This window comes from Lissotriton helveticus, chromosome 9 (genome assembly GCF_964261635.1).
Source record: "Lissotriton helveticus chromosome 9, aLisHel1.1, whole genome shotgun sequence".
NCBI classification, from domain to species: domain Eukaryota; kingdom Metazoa; phylum Chordata; class Amphibia; order Caudata; family Salamandridae; genus Lissotriton; species Lissotriton helveticus.
The window spans coordinates 651,719,753-651,742,259 of NC_136070.1; the positions used below are offsets into that span (position 1 = coordinate 651,719,753).

The 22,507-nt window shown below is 46.1% G+C and overlaps 1 long non-coding RNA gene across 1 annotated transcript in view; it reads right to left on the bottom strand.

Annotated features, from left to right (window-relative positions):
- Nucleotides 1-1,567: 1,567 nt before the first annotated feature.
- The window catches only part of LOC144782904 (uncharacterized), a 145,661-nt gene continuing 124,721 nt past the window's right edge, over nucleotides 1,568-22,507 (bottom strand). The window contains exon 3 of the long non-coding RNA XR_013601307.1: nucleotides 1,568-1,823. This is a non-coding gene — a long non-coding RNA (uncharacterized LOC144782904). The remainder of the gene's footprint in view (nucleotides 1,824-22,507) is intronic.

The following is a 22,507-nucleotide window of genomic DNA, read 5'->3' on the forward strand; positions in this document are numbered from 1 at the left end:
AGGGGGAACACCGACAGACACTGGGAACACTCCCATGGAGGACATGGTTGAATCCACAATCCAGCCTGAAGCTGTTGTTGGTGTGACACAGCTAGACACGTCAGGAGCAGCCAACACATCTGAAGGTAAGATGAATGCATGTTACCATTGTCCTAAATTAAAAAAGGTAGAACATGACCTCAGTACAGCACAAGTGCACACTTTGAACATCCAGAACACAATGTATTCATAAAGGGAAGTGCATTATGGGAGATGTAGGCAGGTCAAGCAGTTACAATGACAAACACACAAATAGGAAAAAAAACTCAAAATAGTGTAATATATTCTCAATTTAATAACAAAGCAAAGAAATTGATTACTGTGACATGACATTACAGACATAAATGGATGCTGTTTTGCACTGTTAAACCTCACAGATGCAGAATGTGTAGAAGCTGAGGATAGTGATTCCCAGGACATGCAGGACACCAGCGCATTTGAACGTATGGACACACCGGTTTTGCCAACAATTCCATCACGTGCACCAAACTCACGCAGGGCAACTGTCCCACCACTGGTCGCCATGGATTCTAATGATGAGGCAAATGCAACACCTGAAGCCAGCCATGGCCAAGCTACTCCCATCCCAAATCCACAAACATAGGTCCGCAGAAGCAATGTCAGAGTCTGGCGTAGAAGAGCTAGATCACTCAGAACAGAGCAGGAGGAGCAACCAAATGATGTCTGGGGTGGTCTTGAGGGCCAGATGCTCCGTATGCAGCTCCTGCAGACCAAAAACACATGTTCAGTACAGATACTAATTGGGAAGATGGCAGCCAACATTGCAGTACTGTCCGATAGTGTACAGCAACTGACCAAGGTTATGCAGGAGGGACATGTATCCCAGAAAAGACACCACCGTCAACTAATGCAGCACCTCCAAATCTATGCTAATCCAACAATAGGCTGGCCACAACTGCCCTGCTGGCACGTAGGTCTGTGACCATGCAAACAGAAATGTGCCATTGGCGCGGGGATGTGGCTTAAGCACTGGACCAGGTGACCAATGCAGTGGAAAAGATGAATGCTTCCACAATTGCGGCCAACATGTCCACGCAGGAAGAGGGTAGTGAGGGGGCCTCAAAAAGAAATGGTATAGCTATGCCAGTCGCCACTGCAGGAAGACGCAACACACGCAGCAGTACCCCCTCCGCTTCCAACATGAGGGATGAAGATGCTGGCTCTGACAGGCGTCTGGGTGTTCGTGGGAGAAAGCGCTAGACTGCCATGTACGCTGACATTCCGATATGGTGACGTAACCATTGTTGTAATCTGACCTTTTGAATGACTTACAAGTCATTCGTTTTCAGTCCACCTATGTTGATTACTTAAAATCCAGTGCCACTGGACACATTAAACGTGTGCTTCAACACTCATGTCATTATTTTTTACATAAAAATTACTTTGATTGCAATATACACTTTTTGTGTCATCATTACTCACTTCAGAAATAATTTTGTGTGATGTCCAATCTTCTTCTGCGCCCTTCTGCTGCGCTTGCATCCTCTGAGTCACTGTCAGACACCTCGATTTCCGTTCCTCTCTTTGTTGCAATATTGTGCAGCATGGCACATGCTGCTACTATCTTGAGCATTGTTCAGAGTTGTATTGAAGTGCTCCACCGGTCTTATGGAGGCATCTGAATCAGCTCGTCAGCAGCCCAAATGTGCGCTCTATGATGTTCCTTGTTGAAATATGTGCTGCATTGTACCTCTGTTGGTTGGCAGTTGTGGGATTGAGGTAAGGCGGCATGAGGTAATTACGCAAAGCTTATGCGCTGTCACCTACATGTAAGTAAGCAAAGGGTCAGTGGCAGTTTGACATTGACATACGTACAATGACTGTGAGAATCAATTACACATATTTACCAAGCAAATGTTCCTCTCCAAATTCTCTCCTCACAAGACGAGCGTGAATGCCACTTTGCCTGAATATATAAGAATCATGTGAACTCCCTGGAAATTGTGCCACAATGACAGTTATTATATTTTTGGCATTGCAAACAACCTGAATATTGAGGGAATGATAACATTTTCTATTTCTAAATAGATATTCCTGTGCTGCAGGGGGACATATTGCCACATGGGTGCAATCAATACAACCCAAACATGTGGGAAGCGAGCTATCTGGTAAACCTCCTGTTTAGTTTTTGCAAGGTCATGCGTGGTGGTGGGGAAATTGATGTGTGACCCGATCCGGGCCATCATGGCATCAAGGAATGCTTTGAATATTCTTGAAAGCGCGCTTTGCGACCCACCTCCAGCTACTGCAATGACCCCCTGAAAACTGCCTGACACCAGTAGGTGTAGGCAACATAGGACCTGCACATGCGGTGGGATAGCATTGGTCCTATGTGTCTGTCGTTGCAGAATGGGATCTAATTCATTGATTAGATCATGGATCGACTAAATGTTCTTTTATTGCCCCTTTTGGACCCTTTTGACAAGTGTGAAAACTCCTCTTTCTTGTGTGGCAGGCTGTCCTGCAGGAGAACCAGGACATGCACCGAAGACATAGGGGCTGCTGCTTCATTTAATTTAAGAATGGAGCATTTCTGGAGGCCATTCAGGGCCAGTTTGAAATAAATTCATTGAACCGGATTATTTTGTTTAAAGACTTGGCAAATACTTTTTTAACCAAGCCTCTTTTTCTTTCACTATCACACGAGAACCCCTTCAAAAACACAGATTTCAGGATGCCTACGTAGCAAGTCTGATTTTAGGGATGTGCTGTGTTCAGCAGTTTTCAGGCAACAAGAAAATGTCAAGCTAACTCTGGTGAATACTGTTCCTGCTGAAGAGAGAGATGGATCTTTGTGTAATGGCAGTTTTTACTTATCATAAAGTAGTGTAGAGGATTTATATGCCTGCTGCAAAAAATGTGCACCATGCACATCACAAAACTGTATTTATGTGGATAGCTCAAGTAGTTAATACTTTTGTCACAGAGATACTTTTGTTACTTGCAATTCATAAGTTACAATCCAAATATAGCACAGTGACCTATGAATTGTTTTCAAAAAGCTGCTTTCAAACTTCACAGTAAGGTTTTTTTCCGGGCTTTCATTATCCTTCTGTTGCTAAAAAGGGTTTGTTTGTGTGGAAATATGTTCCTATCAGTAATGCTAACCCCAACCACTGGGGCCAAAACCAACCACTGGGGTACGTTTTAAATCCTGAGTTTGTGCTTTTCCAGACCAAACCCTTTTTAAAATATACTGCCTACTACTATCAATGACATTTGATTCCTATATCTTTTAATCCTCGTTGTTTTACGTAACATTTTCTATAGACTGATTTACACACATATGATTCATTGTCTCTGTATAATAATGTGTGTGTGTGATGTAAAGTGCTCTGACACCCTACACTGGTATGATTAGTTCTATACAACAAATTAATGGTGTGGGAGAGTGGGGCACTTGAGAGATTAAGTACACTGTTGGATGGTTGTAGTAAGGTAATCCATAGAGAAGGAGGTCATTTGAGAGGGTAAGCTAAAAAAGATTGTCACACAGGCACTATGGAAGTAGTGTGTTGCTCATCATGGAGACATAACATATATACTATAAGCTCAATGTTTGATAGTGCTCCTTTTTAAAGATTTGTACTTGTTTCATGCCCATGAATAAGTCAGTTGGCGTTTTTTCGTTTTTTTTTTTACAAAATGTATTTAAACACTTTGGAAAGGGTTTAATAGTGCCCCTTAATGAATATGTGAATTCTTTTTATATATGATATTTTAAAACAAAATGTATAATTTATTTTATTTAAAATTGAATAACTGTTTTTATCTTAATGTAAAATTATCACTGTACTTGGCGTTGACCCAGACCAGGCCCTGGGCTGGAAAAGCACAGCTCCAAGATCTGTTTGTGCTGCGTGCCTCTGTTTGAAAGGGGCTGGAAGGTGTGATCAGTCAACTTTGAAACATTTGTGTTTTACCTGGAAACTGAATCATGTTTCCCAAAGCAGTCGCCTAGAAGAACAGAAATCTAGTCCATGTCAATCAAGAACTCCAGATTCCTGCCCAAGTCCTGCTTTTAGATGATAAGGTGATAAGAGCAATGGGGGCGAGGCTTGGTAACATGGCAGGCTAGACGTGTCTCTGTGGTGCTCCTGCCCCAAATAGCTGTTATCCTACAGAATCCTGGTGTTATGGTGCCCTCGCATGTCAGCAGCGGAAACCTCCCCAACCTCGGCGGTACCGAGGCGAACCCGGGGGAATCCCGATACACATAATGACGGCCGTCTCTGGACTTTGAGCTGGGGTAACTGAAGGGCAGTGGTGGAGGCCCGCGACACCGGGGAGTCCAGACGAGAGGCAGACACAGAGCCCTGATCCAAAGAGGGGGAAGGCAGTGGTGGAGGCCCGCGACACCGGGGAGTCCAGACGAGAGGCAGACACAGAGCCCTGATCCAAAGAGGGGGAAGATTCACGAACAGGAGGCAACAGAAAGCTGAGACCGACAGATGGGTCTCCGCGGGCTGGGGGAAAGTAATCAAAGAGGCAGCAGCGGTGAGGCCTACCTCTGTGCAGAGAGCTGCGACAGTCTTGTCAGACTCCTGGTCCCAGTGTGTCGGAGGCCTCCTGGTGGCCCTGGAAGGCAGACATCGGGGGATAGTGGAGGAGCCTCAGTGGTTGCGGTGAGTCCGGCTGTGCAACGGTGCTAACAGTACGGCCCCAGCTGAGGTGAAGCTCACGACAAGAGGGAGGTGGCGGCTGACGAGACCTCGCAGGCCGGCGGAGTAACTTAAGCGAGGCCGCAGTGGGGCGGCCTGCATGACTTCTGGTGGGCCGCATCTGAATACTACAAGGAGACCGCCTGGGGGCCTGATCGCGGGCCTATGGTGCTTGGAGGCTGCCTATAGAACCTGGTTGCAGCGGTGTGAAGCCCCACGCGCCCAGTGACTGCCTAGCCCCCCTTGGATCTTTTACATGCCTGAATTGGGAGGCCGGAGATAGGCCTTAACGAAGGCTGAGGGGGCGAGGTGAGGCCTACCTGCACTCCATCAGGTGCGTCGAGGACGTGACTGGACGATTGATTGGAAGCTAGTCCGTGGTACACAGCATCGGGGAACTGGGGACGTACCCCAGGTGGTGAGGCAAGGGGTCCCCCCTCCAATTAAAGTTAACCCCTGGAGTGCGGGAGCAGGCAGGTGGCGTTCGTTCCACGATTCGGTGGAAGGCCTCGCTCGCGGGGTACCGCACTGGGGAGGTCCGGAAGAGGCTGGAGGAAAGTGATGGACAGCCAGGTATCTGCTTCGTGCGGCGGACGAGGGGCCTGCTTGACACAGACAACGCTGTAGTCCCTGAGGGGAGGTGGACTGTCAGACAGAACCCCTTCCCTATACTGTTGGCGGCAAGAATAGGCCACTGCGCCATTCGGCCTCGCTGATAATGGGGAAGGACCTACCCCTAGAGGCGCCCAAACAAACAAAATCTTACAATACACGGTCCCAGGGCCAGCTGCGACGGACCACCCCCGTGCAAACATGGAGCAGGGGGCTCACCAAGACTCGGCCGCTCAAGATAAAGCGGACATATTAGAAGCGATTCGAGACTCCAGAGTGGCTTTAGAAACCAAAATGGATGGGAGGCCATCGACATCAATCACCTGCGTCTGGATCTCAGGAAGGTGGCAGACAGGGTTACTGTTACGGAAGGAGATCTAAACACTCTTCAGACGGAGGTCAGGCTGCTGCGGGAGACGGTAGCAGCGCTCCTGGACCATGCGGCCCGGCTAGAAGACAGGGCGGAAGATGCAGAAGGACGCTCTCGAAAGAACAATCTCTGCTTTTTGAGATTTCCTGAAAAGGCGGAGGGGCCGGCAGCAGACCTATTTCTTGAAGACTGGATCAGCCAGGTGTTGGTGTCCAGGCTCCTCCCCTACCTTCGGCGGCTGGTCAATGACGAACAGTCCGGGTTTATACCGGGCAGAAATACATTACAGAATATCTGCTGCCTGGCGCACATTATGCAATCTTTGGAGGGACGCGCTCACCGGAGCACCTTGGTGTTCCTCAATATCGAACAGGCGTTCGATTCGATCAGATGGGATTACCTATGGCAGGTTCTGCTTAAAATGGGCCCAGCGGAGGGGTTTGTCAACAGAATTAAACTATTATACGCTCGTTCGTTGGCAAGGGTCTGTACAGGCCAATTTGTGTCATACGCACTTTCTATAGCGTCATCTGCGCAAGATACTGGTAGGACAGGGGATACGTGTGGGGGACTCGGAGCATGTGGTGTCAATGTACGCCGACGACGCGCTAATATACCTGAGTCGACCGACTCAGTCATTGCCGACATTGATAACAGCGCTTGCCCAATTCGCTGATGCCTCCGGGCTATATATTAAAAGTCTCAGCTCTATGCGCTTGGAACAGAGGTCGATTGGGGGGAGGACCAAAGACCGGTGCTGGAGCTTCCATGGGCAGAGGACACAGTCCGATACCTAGGGATATGGGTCGCTCGGTCTGAGGCAGAGTTTTATCAATGCAACATGGGGAGTATAGTCCGGGGGCTACAGGGTAGTATTACCTTTTGGGACACTCTTAACCTTTCCTTGATGGGAAAAATTGCACTGATAAAGATGGTGGTCCTGCCCCGATGTCTCTATACTATGCAAGGCTCCTTCTTTGAAATTCCACACCGAGTATTCAGGGAACTGGATACACTGCTGGTCCAACTACTATGGAATGGAAAACGATGCAGGGTTAGTTTAGAAGCAATGAAACGTAGTTGGGGTAACGGGGGTTTGGAGATCTCAGACTTGGAACTTTATTACTTTGCATCGCAATTGCAACATGCCATAGCCTGGTTGGACGCGGATCCCTCCTGGGAGAGGTCCCTGCTGGCAGGTACGTATGGGGACCGACAGCTCAGGGCGCTGCTATGGTGGGCTGGGGGGCTCACGATACTCGGTCCGCCCTTGGTGCGACTTGGGGCTGCATTTAGGAATCGAGTGGTCCGTAGAATAATTCAGGAAAGACCGTTCGCCCCGAAGGCGGACATCTGGCAGATGCCACACTTTGCTCAGATTGACCAGGTGATGTCGACAGAGGCCTGGAAGGTGGGGGGCTGTCTGATGTTGTCGGACCTCTACCCGGACGATAAATGTATCACTTATCAGGCGGCGGTGACCGCCTTTGAGTTGGGAGCAGGGCAGTTCTTGCAATATGCAAAAATAGCGGCAAAGGCACAGCAATTATGGCCCACATTTCCGGAGGCCCCGGGGCACATCCCAACCCTGGTCACTATGATTGCTATGGCAGGAGGGCGAAAGTGTGTTACTCACCTTTATAGGGCGTTGAGGGATGATAAAAAGAACGGCCCCCTAAAAATAGAAGAAAAATGGCAGCATGTGTGTCCATAGGAGGTCACGACGCGAGATTGGGAAAGGATACACGGGAGTGTGCGGAAGGTGTCGGTGAGCAATCGCTTTAAGAAAATCCAGTATAACATAATACATTTGGCTCCAGAGACCCTCACTGCCCCAGATGTTGCTATGGTCCGGCAGATTTTCTGCATATGGTATGGACGTGTCCAACGATCCAGACGTATTGGAGGGCTGTTCTCGGGGAGCTGACCGGATAACGGGATGGACAATAGATTTGGATCCACGTGCTTGTCTTCTGGGTTTGATTCCTCGAGACCCAAAATGCAAGATAAGCTTGCGGTTCCTGATCCTGGGTCTAGTTATAGCCAAGAGGCGTATTGCGATCCACTGGTTAACTCAGCAGGGACAACTGGGGAAATGGAGGACCGATCTTCGGGAGTGGGCCCTAGCAGAGGAGTCTGCACATTAGATGCACCAGGAGGGATGCCAAATTGTCCGAGGTGTTAATGGCATGGGGAGCGATGATGCATGAGATTGCAGGACAGACCTCACAGGCCACCATAGGCAGCACAGATGCGACGCCCTCAGGAGAGAGACTCAGGATGGCCCCACATGATTACTTTGATACATGGACCTTGAGTTACATAGACCCGGCAGAGGGGGGTGGGTACAGGGGGGTTGTTGGGATGGGGAGAGGGGATGGGAGGTGGGAGGGAGTTTCCTATAGTTGGGTTGTTTATGCATACAAAAAGGTACACCAAAAGATGGTGTGGAAGATAGCGGACGCTTTATGGTTGTGAACCCAGACATTACTGCTAACATGTATTTGAATTGTGATGTTCCCCACCTCGGCTGAGGTGGACAAAATGTATACATGTTGATCTGGATGTGAGCTGCCGTGTTGGAGAAAACCTAATAAAGAAATTTTAAAAACAAAAAAAGTTGATAAGATCAAACGAAGGCAGCTAACCAACATTTGAAGACACAAGCCAACAGTTGAGTTGGTCTGATAAGGCTTAGAGCAACCCTATTATGTCTAGTCCACTACAGAGGCTCCGGTTCTAGCCTCTCACCTGAGGGTGCCCTAGGGTCTGCCACCCCCGCCGCACCCTGTTACCCTTTTCTTCCACTGCCAGCAGCATCTTGTTATTGCTCTACCATCCGTCTACTCCTCGGAGTCCATCATACTCAAGGGCATCATAAAGGGGTTAGGGAGAGGATGCATGTGTGTGGTTTTGGGAAGAGTTTCATTGTCTTGCGGCAGCACCAGACCTGCAGAGTGCAGGTTGTGGAAAGCTCTATTCTTGTAATAGTGAACCGAATTAAGGAGAATTGTGGGCGTGGGATGTAATGTAAGCCTCTTATCCTTCTGAGGTCGATAGACTGAGCAACAATGAGTTGGGTAACAGTTCCTCAAAGTGTAACGTTTAGATATACAGTTTTGTTAGTGTCATAAGAATAAATAGCCCGGTATACCCATGTAATATATAGTTCAGAGAATCAGTCTGCTCTCTCTAGTGGGCGGATGTCAGCACTGGAGGTAGAGTTTGGAAGGCTGAGGCTCAGTAAGCGGCATGCCAACGCAGGGGCAGGGATATGAAGAACTTTTATATTGGCTTGCAGGGATTGCGGAGAAGAAGCATGTCAGTATTGTAGAGAACTCAGAGTGAATGGGACCATCAGCACTGGGCTCTAGAGGGCCGAGTGAAGGAACATTGCACAGCTAGAAGGAGTTACAACTCTGTGAAGAGGTGGAACTCAGTACATGGGTCTTGAAGGCTGATTTGCACTCCTGCACACTGCTTTTCACATAATCTCTCTCGTGAAATGCCAGGCATGCAAATGCCGCAGTGAAACTTACTCGGGTAGAGGTACCTTCTGAGTCCTGGCACATGCTGACGGTGCCCACAGATGCATTGTGGCCAACGGGAGCCAGCTTGCAACCTAGGCCCCATATACCTACAATGGATGGAAGCTGGAATCCAGGGGTCAAGAGGTGCAAGTGTCTGCGCCATATGCAAAGTACATAAATAAATCAGTTTTTTCGTAAAGCGCAAACTATTCACCCTTACGGGTCTCAAGGCGCTGGGACCGTCGTGGAAATTAAGTGAGCTATTGCCCAGAGTCACATGGTGCCGAGCTGAGATGCTGCCGGGGATCGAACTTGGAGACCTGTGCTCCGAAGTCAGCTGCCCTGGCCGCTGCACCGCACCTCTCCACTAGAGCGGTTACTCTGACTGGGGGAGGTCATCAGAAATGTTCACTCATTGGGTTTGTGTAGGAGCTTGCCATGAGGTAGTAAAGAAAAGAGGACATGGATACAGGGTGAAAGTTGATAGATAAGGTGAAAAGGCAACGGAAATCAAGAAAAACAGAAACAATAGAGGCAGATAAAAAGAGGTTAGGAAGAGGAGTGGGCAACGAAGGAGTGATATAGAGGAAAGGAAAATAAAGGAGGGACATAGAAGAGTAGGTGAGAGTGGGATATGAAGTAGAGAGAATGACGGCATCCTTCCACTACTCAAAAAACAAAATCTCAACCATAAGGACCTTAACAACTATCGTCCAATCTCTCGTCTTCCCATGCCAGCAAAAATTATTGAAAAGCTACGAATATGTAACTGAGCACGCATCTCAGAGTAAGTAACTCTCTAGATTCCACTCAATATGGTTTCAGGCCAAAGCACAAAATCAGCCTTGATAAAATCCACAGAGGAAGTAAGGGAAGCCCGTACCCCCCTTTTTTAAGACGAGGCCAATGGCGCCCACCGAGAGGCAGGGGAGGCAACTGGAGAAGAGGAGCCCCGAGAGGACAGAACACTGCCAATCCCAACTGGGACATAGCACGCGGAAGAGCCCAGAAACAAGTACAGTTCCCAACGGAGAATCACGGGGAGATTTCAACGCGCAGGAAGGTATACAGTTGGTAACTGAAAGATCTTCCCCGGTGGTGAACCTCTCATCGTTTATGCTCAAGGATGATGAAAACAAGATCTCAAGCAAAGGTTTATCTTTTGTGCCCGACGCCTTCCCCAACAGATTTACAATCAAAACGGAACTCCTGAAGTTTTTTTCGTAAGATTAGACTGAGATATTTCTTTAAGAACAGGCCCTACACCAATACATCCAACACGGGCCTCAGAACACCATCCACATTTGTCCCACCATCTAACACCATGACCAACCAAATCCTGCCCTGTGAACATATCGTTCTCAAAGATGTGAACAAAACATTAGAGACACTGAAACACACCAAACTCAACGTTACTAATCAGGAATGGAGAGCACTCACCTCTTTATGTACTAACAAACAGATTGTGATCAAACCTGCTGACAAAGGGGGAGCGATTGTGGTACAGGACATTGACAAATATAAAGCGGAGATTCTGAAACAACTGGAGGATGGTACCAGTTACAAGAAACTGCGCAAGGACCCTACTAAAGAACTGGCTGAAGAAATCCTCACTGTTACACAGAAAGGTAGAGATCTTGGCTTCGTGAGCGATCTGGAATTTGGATATTTGAACCAGACAGATCCCCATCTACCAACCATATACACCCTGCCGAAGATCCATAAAAGCATGCAGGAGCCGCCCGGACGACCCATATTATCAGGATGTGGTTCCATCCTGGAACCACTGTGTAAATATATCAATGTTTTCCCCAAACCTATCGCAGAGGAGACAACAACTTACCTACGGGACACCACCCAGACGATCAATCTACTGGATGGCCAACAATTTGACCCCATGACTCAACTTCTGGTAACCTGTGATATGGTCTCACTTTACACCAGTATTCCACAGACAGAGGCTCTGAAGGTTATACAACAGGTACTGGACAGACGACCTGCACACATGGCAGTACCCACAGAATTCATTCTCTCTCTACTAGCCATCGCCATGACCAAGAATTTCTTCATCTTCCAAGGAAGCTTCTATCTCCAGACCAAGGGCGTCGCGATGGGGGCAGCCTTCGCGTCGGACCTGGCCATAATTTATATGGATGACTTTGAACATAAATATGTCCTACATGCCGGTAACCCATACTGAGACCAGATAGTGTGGTGGCGACGTTACATCGATGATGTGCTGATGTTGTGGACAGGCACGAAGATCGAGCTGGACGCATTCCATCACTGGCTGAACCAACAGAGCCCGGACATACAGTTTACCCTTCAGTCTGATAATGATAACATTTATTTTTTGGGACATTACCATCTTCCATGAGGATAACCAACTTCTGACTACACTATACCGCAAACCAGCAGAGCGTAATTCGCTCTTACAATACAATAGCCATCATCCCCGTGCCTTGAGGGATAACCTGCCGGTAGGACAATTCTTCAGAATACGGCGCAATTGCACTAAGAAAGATGATTACTTTCAGGAATCAGCAGACCTCAGCACAAAACTCAAGGAAAGAGGATACCCCCGCAGACTCATCAAGAAAGCTCAGAAGCGGGCATGGTACAGCCCCCGTGAGACACTGCTGACCACACGAGACAAAGATGATGAAAAACAAGAAAAGATGATATGTGTAACCACCTCCTGTACTCAGAGCAACATGATTCGCAAAATTGTGAATAAACACTGGACTTTGGTGGGCAATGAGATCGACCAACGTGACCCTCCTATGCGCGCTTTCAAAAGAGCCAAAAGCATACGCGACCATGTTGTGCGTTCCTTTTTAGACACCCCGGAACAACACACCCTAAGAACAATGTGGAACTTACCTGCAACGGTGGGACATTTCAAATGTGGGCAGTGTAAAGCATGCGAAACCACCATTCAAACTAAACAATTTGCATATAAACAACACACCATAAACCTCAAGTCTTTCTCGAATTGCAACACTAGCTGTGTCATCTATTGTATCACGTGTCCCTGTGGTTTAGCTTACATAGGCCAGACTCAACAGAAGATAAAGGCACACATTTTCCAACATCACAGTAGAATCAGGTGTGAGGTCCACGGGGCCCCCTTAGTTGACCACTGTAAAAAAGTTAAACACACACCCAATGATCTGGAGTGGTTGGTCCTCGAAAAGGTAGTCTTGGGTCCAAGAGGTGGCAATATATCTGCAATCCTTAATCTTAGGGAGAGTAAATGGATGGCCTTGCTAGACACTATCCATAATGGCTTGAACGAGCATGACGCGAGCTACGCACAGCTAGCCTGTCTACGTTAACTGATACTCCCCAATGCTCAATGACACTGTTTTGATATTGTATACTGTTGTTCATATTTCCTCTTTTTCCAACAGATCAACACACAGAAAAATAATATTGTAACTGATGTGTTAATGTAATGGTTGTATCTTGCACTGTAGTATTCCTTTGACAGTAATGGAGAACTTGTCTCTGACCACGCAACCGTCAGGCCTATCTGGAGAACAATACCATTTTTATTATTCATGTTTATTTCCTACTGGCTCGAGAATTCCTTTCCCCCTGTTAGTAAGTACATACTTAATTCAGCCACGGACTTTCGAGTCTTTCTTCCGTGGCTGTGCGGCACCAGCATCCAGCTGCTGCATGCACGCGCGCCTTTATACCATATAACAGGGACGACAGACCGCAGCGGCTGTCCCTCCGATTAATCCGCTGGAACTTGCAGCAACCGCGGTAAGAAACCATTTGAGAGCACCTCTAACCTCACCCATTTACCGACATTGTATTCCACGAAGGCACTGACTCTTGGTTTTGTGGATTTATGCCCTTAGATTGAGACACGGGCTGCCGTAATTTGTTTTACCTACTTCGCCGAACATCACGGAGGCCAAGAATAATGACAGTGTAATCGGCTTTCGGTATTAAGGTAGGCCCCCTCCTTCCCATATCATTATGTTGTGGTGTCATGACCCTTTAGATCAGACTAATTTAGCCTAGGACCCACGGGTCGGTATTTCCACAGGTTAAGTAATTTTCTTTGTAGAGCCCTACTGTACATCACCATGCAACCCGGACGGGTGTGTACGTTATCTGACTAGAATATTGTCTCTCATTGAATACGTTTTTAATCGACGCTTCTAGACACATTAGGAGGCGAGCATGAGTATTCTCCAACCCGGCTTGGCTTAGTAACGTTGTTTCCTCCTTCACAGCGTGCTCTGGCACTACAGTTGTTCCACCTAAGTGAGATGTGTTAACCCGGTTGGGTCCCCCCAACACTGTTTGTTAACCCGGCCGGGTGTAATTAACACTGCCACACCCACAGTTTACCAACTGCAGCCCTCTGCAACAATTTGTTGCTGAATCAATGGTTAATCCGATGTGTCCTTGGTTGTATGAAACTGTCATTGCTACCCCCTTTTGGGTTATTTTGAATCTAACGGCTTCAATTAGTGTAACCCTTCCCTAGTGGGACCACTGTTAGTACGACTCCCACCTTTCTTATCTTCCCTATTCATAGGCTTTGATCTGCTCTCACCCACGGAGGAGCTTGACGGCCCTTTCCTTCATATCCCTACTACCTTATTTATCGGGTAGCTTCTTGGTCATTATCCTATTCAATTGTTGTTTTATAGTTACGTGATTATACGGTCAGCTTACCGTTTATTCTTCCTTGACTTTAGGTTCCCCCCATGTTTCACACCACGTCCAGATGAAGACCCCACTGTAAGGTGCTACCGAACCTACACCACACAGGGGTCGAAACATCGACTGTCTTTTATGAAACCTACCCATCTTCAACAAATGAATTAATACTGTGTTATAATATATGGGATAGGATCTCACGGACGCTTATCAATGTATGGGGTTACAGTTTCTGTACCCATGTGATATCAACCAGTCGATTTTTGTTTGATCACATGTAACTACTATTATTGTCCATTCACCTTGATCCTCACAAACCTCCTCCAACCTCCCCCCCTTCTCCTCCTTCCTTTTACAGGCACAGATGTAAATATTGAATATGCATTTTACATAGAATGTATACTAATGAGGATGAGAATAAACAACATCACTCATAAAGTCGTGGCATGAGTAATATGTTTGAAAATAACTTTGTGAATTTCTCAGCACATGTAAAGGATACATAGTCTGGGACCCTTACCTATGTAACACTTGATACCCAGGTCCCAGTACCATTGGGTCAACCCTTTAACTGTAACAAGGAGGAAATGCAGCACTTATCTTGTTGGACCTCTCTGCGGCCTTCGACATGGTCCATCACAATGTTCTGATGGACCATCTAGCAGACTGTGGGGTAGAAGGCAAGGCCTGGAACCTCCTAAAATCCTTCCTTACGGAAAGGATTCAAACCGTGGACCTAGATAAAGCCTGCTCACAACCTTTTTCCCTGCCATGTGGAGTACCACAGGGGTCCTCCCTCAGCCCCACGCTTTTTAATGTCTATGTGACACCCTTGGCTGCATTGATTAGATCTTTTGGATACCAGTTGACGTCCTACGCAGACGACACACAAATAGTGATGCCACTATGACCTGGACAAGAGGCTGAAAAAGGGAAAAAGTTCCATGACTGCATGAAATCGGTCAGGTTGTGGATGACCATGAACTGTTTGAAGCTTAATTCAAGCAAAATGGAGGTCTTAATTTTTAACAGTAATCCCAATTTTTGGACACCAGATTAGTGGCCAAAAGAACTAGGGACTCTCCCGGTGCCAACTAGGAAAGCAAAATACCTAGAAGCCTTAATGGACAACAAGCTGACATTTGAAGACCAGGTAAAAGCGGTCACCTCAACATGTTTCTATCTTTTTAGAACTATAAGGAAAATGATGTCCTTCTTGCCAGCTGATAGCCACAAGGTAGTGACAACATCTTCAATCCTTTCCCATGTGGACTACTGCAATAGCCTATACCTAAATATCCAGAAAAAACATCTAAACAGGCTTCAACTTGTGCAAAACGCAGCGGCAAGACTTTTGACTGGAACACCAAAATGTGTCTAGATCAAAAAAGGAATAAAACAGCTGATTGGCTACCAGTCAAACAGCGAATTCAATTCAATACCTTATGCACAGTCTTTAAGGCCCTCCATGGAGGAGGCTCGGAACATCTAAAACAGTGTTTTAAATTGTATGCCCCAAGAAGAGATCTCCAATCAGCTGGTGCAAGATATGTGGTTGTACCCCCTTTTAAAAAGCCAATTTGGGGAGAAGCTTCACCACATGCGCTGCCAGGGCCTGGAATGAGCTTCATTTCCATCTCAGGAACACCACAGAGCTGTTGACATTCAGGAAGGGACTACAAACCTGGCTCATTACTTCTTAGGTTAGCACACACCCTGTCATCCGGAGGGCAGTGCTCAGTGCCAGGACACCTTCGGGTAACTGTTGCGCTTAAGAAATACAACTAACATAACATAACATAACAGGTGAGTCACAGCATTAAAAAATGGACAAAGGATGTAGGAAAGACAGAATTAAAGTAAAGATGGAAGAGTAGAGAAAAGGAGAAAAAATAAGACCAGGGACTGGAAAATAAGAAAAAGTGCAGAAGAAAAGCAGACTAATGGAACGGACAGAAATAATAGAAAGACTGAGAGAGAAAAAGATTTGGAGAAAAGGGGGAGCTTGAATGGAGAGGATGAACTAAGGGACTGAGACAGTAAAAAGGAATGCGTAAATAAGCAAGAAATGCTGAAGAAAAGAAAGAAAGAAAGGTGTGTGAAACATTAAACGGAGAGAAAAGGGAAAGCAAGGACGATAAGAACAAACAAAAGGCGATAGATAACGAGAGGATTGGGAAAAGGATTGAAAGGGACAATTTGAGACAATCATGGCAACACCAGACACACTAGGTCAATGGGTTATACTCCTAGGGAACACAATTAATTAGTACCGTAGTTGAGTAGCTTTGCACATGATTGCTGGGTAAGAGTTGTCATCCAAGTTGGGAGGGATTGTTTTGTAGTTGTGTTCTTCAAATGCAACAAATTGAAAACTTGACTAAAAGTGATTTTTTTTTTAAAGGGGCTAGGTAGACTAAAGTGACAACCAAGCAGGTCAGAGATAAGGAACGAGGTGAGTAGGAGAGAAGCATAGTCAAGATATAGATTTGATAGAGAAAGTGTAGAATAAGAGAGAAAGAGGACAGAGACCAATTAGAGAGAGTTTGGAGAAGAGAGAATGACAGGATGTAGATTGAAGAGAGGAGACAGGTTGAGGGAGAAGTAGAGGAGAGCAGAAAGTGAGAAAGAAAAGTAGAGAGGATAAAGAGGCGCAGGGAGACAAGAAAAAACTTTTAAAAAAAGGAAGGAATGAGTTAAGAACAAGAGAGAGATAGAGTGGAATTGGCTAGAGGTAAAAAAAAGGTGCAAGGAGGAGATAAAAGATTCATGACGATAGTGAAGAGAGAGGAATGATAGGTAGAATGATTAGGGAACAAGGTTCAGTATCACTGGGGTTCAGAGGTGCACAGAGCCCCTGTAATGGGTGTCTTTTAATTCTAACCCAAAGGTGAAGGGAGGTCAGTTTTTTTCTGGCTTAGATTAGGGCCGATGGTACGCTTGCTATGCCACTGATTTTGGTAATTTGCACCCAGCATATACTTGCATATTAAGTTATTGCCTGTCTTCCCTGCAAGCAAACTTGACTGTAGTGCACAAAGCACCTTTACTGCAGCACACAAAGGAAATAAATTAGAGAGAACATTGCTCAGGAATAAAGTGGACTTCATCCCCAATCAGGAGGCTCATTTTCACAGTGGTGGAGAAAGGGGACGTGGCCTCGGAAGACCTCTTAGCAATCCTGCTGTGTGGGACTTACTGGCAATAACAGGAGCGGTAGTTGGCCCCAAGGACGTCCTTCCCAGAGACCCCGCCCCTTTTCCCTATCACTCTGCAAACATGCCTTCTGGTGCACTACTAGTAGGGGGATGAAGCCCCCTTGGCTATTGAGGGTCCCTGGGTGCCAACTACTCCTACTGTTACCGCCAGTAAGTTCCACATAGTGGGTTTGCTGAGAGGTTTTCAGTGGCCACGCTCTCTTTCTAAACCACTCCGCACTCAAACCTCCTGGCACACTACTAGTTGGAGGATGAAGTCCACTTGGCTCTTGAGGGTCTGTGGGGACCAACTTCCCCTCCTGTTACCACCAGTAAGACCCACACAGCTGGATTGCTGAGAGGCTGTCAGAGGCCACGCCCCTTTTCAGCACCACTCTACAAATGTGCCTCCTGGCGCACTACTGGTTGGAAAAAGAAGTCTACTTCAGGCCTGAGGTGCTCAGGAGTAAAGTGGAATTCATTCCCCAACCAGCAGCTCACCAAGAGGCGCGTTTGCAGAGCCGTCATTGCCTTTAAGTCCTCTCAGCAATCCGGCTGTCTGTGACATACTTGAGGTAACAGGAGGGATTCTTGGACCCCAAGGACCATTAGCATCCAAGACGACTACATCCCCAAACCACCACTGCACCGGGGGGTACGCTTGCAGAGTGGTGGCAAAGAGGGTGTGGCCTCCGGCAACTTGCCAGATGTTTTTTCTTACTATTATAATTGTGTTTTGTTTAATTTAAAGGGAGGGGGCTGTGTAGCCCCCCTCCCGGGCTAATTGTGGCCCCGAGGACCCATCACCGGACCCCGACCATTTCTTTTCCTTTTTTTATTCAAGGGAGGGGGCCAAGTGACCCCCTCTTGGACCATCTTGAGCCCTGGGGACCTCATCCCTGGGGCTTGCCCCTTTATTTGTATTATTATTTAAAAAGTAGGAGGCCACGCAACCCCCCTCCTGGACTGGTTTCGACCCCAGGACTCCATCCCTCGGGGCCCGGCATGTAGTATGGGTGCACTGATCCCACCCAGGGCACCCACCTTCGAAATGTTGGGGACCGCCTCAAGGTCCCTGCCAGCTCCCTGCCTTCTGCAAGAGTCTGATTGCTTTTACACAGCATTTTCTGCTCTCGCTCACTAGAAGCGGAGCAGTGTTTGCTATTGCTTGGTGGGAGTGGTGCCCCTGCCAAGCCATAGCAAATAGCAATGTTGCAGGAGCTGGCCCTCTACAGCTCCAGGTGGGCGACAGCGCACACCCCCCCCCCCATCTTCAAATTTGCCTCAGGGAGGTGGTGGCCCTAGGGCTGCGGGGGCCACTTGGCTCCCCTGCATTCAATTGAAACTTATGCCCCAGGGAATTAGAGGTCCCAGGGGGCATGGTGGAGGACATATGGGCTTCCCCAGCATTAATAATTAAGGGACCCCTGGGGAGGTGGTGGATCTAGCCCACCTGGGGGCAGATAATAAGCGAAGTGTGGGAGTCCGTGATTTTTTATTTTTTTTTATTTTAATTATGTCCGGATCCCCTTATCTCACTGAATTCTTTTTATTTTAAATGCTTTTTTGTTTGCTCTGGGGCTGGGACCCCCCAAGAGGCCTAGAAGGTCACAGCGTTTCTACCCTTTCCCCCTTTTCTTTCTTTTTTTTCTAACTTTTGTGGGACTTGGTTTACCTGAGTCCCAAGATGGCGGCCAACATTCCCTGGTTAAAGTGTTGGCAGCCAATCACATTTCAGGAGGGTTTCAGTAGGCTCTTGGGCTCCCAGCTATCTATAATTGTTTTAACTTAAATATCTCTGAAACTACTGAACTGATTTACACCAAAGCACATAAAGCAAGCTTTCTGGACCATCATCTGCCGAATTTGGTGTAATTCCATTCAACGTTTTGGGCTGTAGTCGTGTTTAAAAAGTGAAAAATTACCATTGACAGAACATGGGGAAAACGTGTTTTGGGAACTGCTATTCTCTCACCCCCACTTGAGGGATGACCCCGAAACTTTCAACACAGCAGCTGAACCAAAATGGGGACGTTTTGTGTAAATTGTGTGAAGATTCGTCAAGCAACAGCAAAGTTATTAGCATAACAAAAACCTCTTTTCAAGAAGGTTTTATTTATATATATATATATATATTTTTCCAGCAAACGTCCCAATATGAGAGGAGCGGCCACAAGCTGGTGCAGGCGGCGAGGTTCGGGACACCCTCGCAAATCTATGATTTCTACCATTTATACTGACTTAATTGCCAAGTGGAGTTAGTCAGTATAAATGGTAGAAATCAATGATGGACACGTGTTTGTAACCTTGATCAAGGACAGTGTATCTGTCTGAAACGCGTAGGTGGGGAACCTACAAGAAATAAACAAATCAGTAATATAACTGAGGTGGTGTGCGGCGTCTTCTTTTGAAGAAAACTTTGCTGGAATCATATATATATATATATATATATATATATATATATATATATATATATATATATATATATATATATATATATATATATATATATATATATATATATATATATATATATATATATATATATATATATATATATATATATATATATGCTCCAAGTTGCCCCCCTAGGCAAAGACTCGCACTCGGACATCTGTGGCACAAGGCTTTAATCGGTAAAAACAGAACCTGCATGCTGATACAATTACAGTCTTCATGTCATCCGCCTTGTGCGTTTCAGTGATTCCGCACTTTCATCAGAGGCTTGACAGTCTCATGTGCTCACGCTGACACACCCCTGCTTAATAACAAAATTAGCGCCCTCCAATGGGTTTGCTCAGATGAGCATGGGTTGATTTGTGGGTCCTGTAGTGCAAGTCAGCCGAAATTCCTCCCAAATTGGTGCACGTAATGTATGATGATACCAAAGTTCCAAGTCTTTGAATGGGGGCAACTTGGAGCATATATATATAGAGATGTAGTGAACAAGGCGGACTTGTCCGCCGAAACGCGTCTGGTAGTTTTTTTGATTAAAAACCTTTGATTCTAAATCCACGGAGTCGGTGCCTGTTCTTTTTGATCGCCATACCAGGATTGGATCCATATATATATATATATATATATATATATATATATATATATATATATATATATATATATATATATATTACCTACTGGCGGTCGCCAGTAGGTATATATAGTTAGGATTTTTTCTCTATGGGATTTTTGAAAATTCTATGTCTAATAACTTTGGCGTTTGTGGACGGAATTGGCTGAAATTTTCAGGAAAATGGCACATTTTGTTTCTGAGCAGCCCTTGAAAATTTGGGGGGGGGTTCGTCAAGGGGGGGCCGAGAAAAAAGGGGGGTCCCAAAACGTGTTTTTAACATTGAGTTTTCCATAGGGCGGTTGGCCTCACTTTTAGCCCGAACAGCTGAATGGATTTGCACGAAACTTGGCAAAATTGTAGGGACTGGTAGCCCGATGTGCCTTTTGTAGGTCTCAATACATGTGCTACAGTGGATTTTGAGAAATTAACGTTTAAAAAAAGATATATATCTGTAACAGCGGACCGGGCAGCGCTCCAGGACGCGTACTTTTCGCGCAACGGAGCTTTGTGAAGCGAAGCTGATTGGTTCTCCGGCATCTGTAAACATTCCAAACAGTCGTAGCGGCCGCCATCTTGTCTCTCGGTAGGATCGAGAGAGAAGAGGAGGCCAAAGCGAAGGGGCAAATGACCATAAGGGGGCATAGTAGATCCTCGCTGACCCCCTAGGTTTGATGTGGAGGTTTTAAAAGGGCCCCGCGGGGCAAAAAAAAAAAATTATAATAATAATCGAACGGCTGAATGGATTTGCACGAAACTTGGTAAAATATTAGGGACTGGTAGCCCGATGTGCCTTTGCTAGGTCTCAATATATGTGCTCCAGTGGATTTTGAGAAATTAACGTTCAAAAAAAGATATATATCTGTAATAGCGCTCCGCTTCGTGTACTTTTCGCGTTACGGAGGTTTGCGAAGCTGATTGGTTCTTCGGCGTCTGTAAACATTCCAAACAGTCCGTAGCGGCCGCCATCTTGTCTCTCGGTAGGATCGAGAGACAAGAGGAGGCCAAAGCGAAGGGGCAAATGACCATAAGGGGGCATAGTAGATCGTCCCTGACCCCCTAGGTTTGATGTGGAGGCTTTGAAAGGGTCTCGCAGGGCAAAAAAAAAATATACCGTTTTTTTAGTTTTTTTGCGTGGAGTGCGCCCGGTTCGCGAACCGGGAAGCGTTCTGGGGAGCGTACTTTCTTGAAAATTAGTGAAAAAAGTTAGAGTAAAATAATAATTGTGAGTGATCAGATGTAGGGTAGCTCTGAGAAGAGCTTTTGGGTTTATGGTACATTTAGGTACTTATAAGTAGGTACCAATGCACAGTCTTAAATTCAGAGTGAAAATTCTGTTGCCCTCATCTGAGAAGTGAACTCCATCTCCTCTGTAGATATCTTGCATGTAGTAACGCAAGTTATTGTTGTACAGGGAGCCCATTCCATGGTCTCTCATGTAAGCTGAAACACATTTGTTTACATGCTTCCTCGGTTTCTCAATTTGTGGACAAAATTGGTTCGACCACCTCCATTTTTGTCTTTGGCATATATTTGAATATACCAAGGCAGTCTGAGGAAAAAGTGCCATCAATTGCTCAAAGGTGTCCTTTAAAAGCATTTCCAGACCTACCCCAGTCAAAGTGCCCAAATCATTACCTCCACAGTGCACAATTAACAGGTCAGGTTTTGGCAAATGCATAAAGGTTTTCACCAATGGTATCAATTGGTGACATTTTAATCCTCTGTGGCCAAACCACTTAATTTCCACATCTTGTAAATTGAGGTTAGGTAAATTCCTGTTTTCAGCGTACCTTTGAGCCCAATAGATATAACTATGTCCAACAATCCAGACAGAAAACATGACGAGAGAAGGTTCTGCTGCAGTCAGATGAAGTGTGGCAATGAAATGGCAGTTGAAAAAATGAGAGTGTAAAATGAAAAAAACTGAGGAGTTTCTGTGTTAATGAAGCAGTAAGAGTGATTGGTGGATTTTGATTGCTGAAAACAGAAAGTTAGTGTGCATGGATGAGTTCGTTGAAAGATGTATTTTGAGTGGCGAAGAAAAAATCATTAAATGAAAGAATGCTCTGGATATGCAGGTGCACTGAGAGTTCAGAGTTCAATTGCAACATTGTTGTGTGAACTTGGAAACACCAGAGGTTTTGCAAGAGGTGGTTGCTATGCAGAAAAAGCAGAGAGGGGGCAGGGTTTTGCTTTGAAAAAAAGTGAGGGAAGAGTTTTGATTGGTGTGACATGAGAGATATGTGTGAGGAATTACAGCATTTCTGTGCTTTTGATAGCTGCAGACTCTGGAGTGCATACCTTTTGCTCTGCTGAAGACA